The 2,128-nt window shown below is 35.4% G+C and overlaps 1 pseudogene; it reads left to right on the top strand.

Moving 5' to 3' along the window:
• LOC101639251 overlaps positions 1-474 on the top strand; it is an 8,472-nt pseudogene extending 7,998 nt beyond the window's left edge.
• The last annotated feature ends 1,654 nt before the right edge of the window (positions 475-2,128 follow it).

Below are 2,128 nucleotides of genomic sequence, written 5' to 3'. Positions count from 1 at the left end.
TGGAAATCCTACAATCTGAAAAGCAGACTGAAAGGTGACAGAGAAGCTGAAAGGGGTGGTGGAGAGAGGTTGAACATTGCAGCCCCCCAATCTAGAAATGTTAGCAAGAACCAGCAACAGCTTAAAAGGCAGAAGACCAAGGATCGGAATTCCCAGATGTAGACTGCTTGGAAGAGAAAAGAGAGAGGACATAGCTATACTCCATCAGCAGTTGCATGGCAGCCCATGCCAAGTGGAGGGAAGAACGAAGTACATTTTCCAAATCATCAAAACCGGAACTCTAGCTTATCAACCCCCAACCTACTTTTGAAGTCTCAAACAAACCAGAACTATGCAGGAGCCAAATTTAATGAGCCTCCATCCCCAAGTGTTCTCCCTCCAACCCCAAGCCACTGGGTTCCTGTTTCCTTTAATCCTTCTGATAAAGAAATGATGACATTTCAACTGAAAACCTTACTTAAAGTACAGGTATAAAATAAGTACTCATGTTTACATTTAAGTATCATCCTAAAAAAGAGTGGGTCTGAAACAAATTCACTAGAAAATTAATCAATTTCTGTAAAACTAATATAGAAAACGATTAGACTCATTTTATGTGCACTGTGGTATAATGATTTTATCAGTGCAACTTATGACAATATTTACTTGATGATTATGTTTTCATTTGACAACCCTTAATTGTGAAACCATTCCAGTTCAGAGTTTGGAAGTGATGAATCAAGCCTTTCTATTTTTTTATTAGAGAAAATATTAATTTATCATTCATGGATCAGTAGATTTAGTTGTTGAAAACAAGTGGATGAGATTATAAGCATCTAGCTTCAACAAACTAGGGTTGAAAACCTTGAAGGTTTAGTGTTCTAGAAACATTTGACCAGTAATAGGCCAACTTGATATATTGCTAGAAGACAATGTGAATTTTTTTTCTTCGTGTATAGTTCTATTTTAGCAATTAGTGGTGAATGTGAAATGGCACTAGGGCCTTACTTAACAGGCATAGTACACACCAAGAGCCCTGCTTCTTAATGTGTAGAAGGGTGTCTATTAGCAATTGCACCAAAAATATTTTCCACACAGTATTAACTGACTGCTGAATAGCTTTCAAAATACACTTGTATTCTAGCACTGCACGAGCTATTGACAGTGATCTGGCCTAAGAACCATCCTGCAAAGCTTGCTGCAAGTGGAGGGTTGTAAAATAGGAGTTTTAAGTATCTAGAAAAGTAAGAGCCATGTAAATAATGTGATAAACTTGTGGCAGGTGTAAAGTTCTGTTGGCTTTTATGCTACAAAAGACTATTTTAGTATGATTTGCTGAATGTAAGACCATAGACTTTTTATACTACAGCCTAATTTTAAAAGTTCAAAAAAATTTTTAAAGTTTGCCTTTGTGCTAACGTGCCAGTGTATGTATATTCTAATTAATCTGGATGAAAGTTACATTTCAAAGAAAATTGTAGGGTAAGATGTCTTATAATGAAAAAGTTTAAGCTGCTAAAACACTATTTTTAAGAGATGTGAAATGTAGCACATACCATATATACTCGAGTATAAGCTGACCCAAATATCAGCCAAGGCACCTAATTTTTTCACAAAAACTATGTTAAAAATGTACGGAAAAACTCGGCTTATACATGAGTATATTCGTAACTTTTCCCTCCTTAAGCCCAAAGACTAACTATTAAAAAGATCCTGTTAACCTTAAATATTTTGACTTAGCCCAGATTTTGTAATCTGATATTACAAGTTGTTCAGTGCCAACGTGCTTTTGTCGTCATGAGTTAAGTGCAGCCCCAGGCTGCCACATAACAAACTTTCTTGCACAATATTTTGACTGACAATAATCTTTGCCTAACTTTAAAGTATCTGCTAAATAAATTACCCCCACTCCCAGTACCAATTTAAGATAAAAATGTGGTGGGAAGTTAACTTCTAAATTCTCATGGCAGAAGCAGTTTTCCAGTTTGGCAGCTTAGATGTATTTATAAGCAGAATGACTAAATGAACTTCAAATAAATCCAGATGAAAACAAAATGTCCCAGTCTAATATTGGTGTCCTAAAGACAAATTTCTACAGTATTTTATAAGAATTTGACACATGAAATTTAAGTAAATAAATCACCCCCCC

Source organism: Echinops telfairi, unplaced genomic scaffold, assembly GCF_000313985.2.
Source record: "Echinops telfairi isolate 266 unplaced genomic scaffold, ASM31398v2 ScPeMD7_7473;HRSCAF=8511, whole genome shotgun sequence".
In the NCBI taxonomy this organism is placed as follows: Eukaryota; Metazoa; Chordata; class Mammalia; order Afrosoricida; family Tenrecidae; genus Echinops; species Echinops telfairi.
Note: the sequence above shows the minus strand (reverse complement) of the source record. Positions and strands in the feature narration are given on the sequence as shown.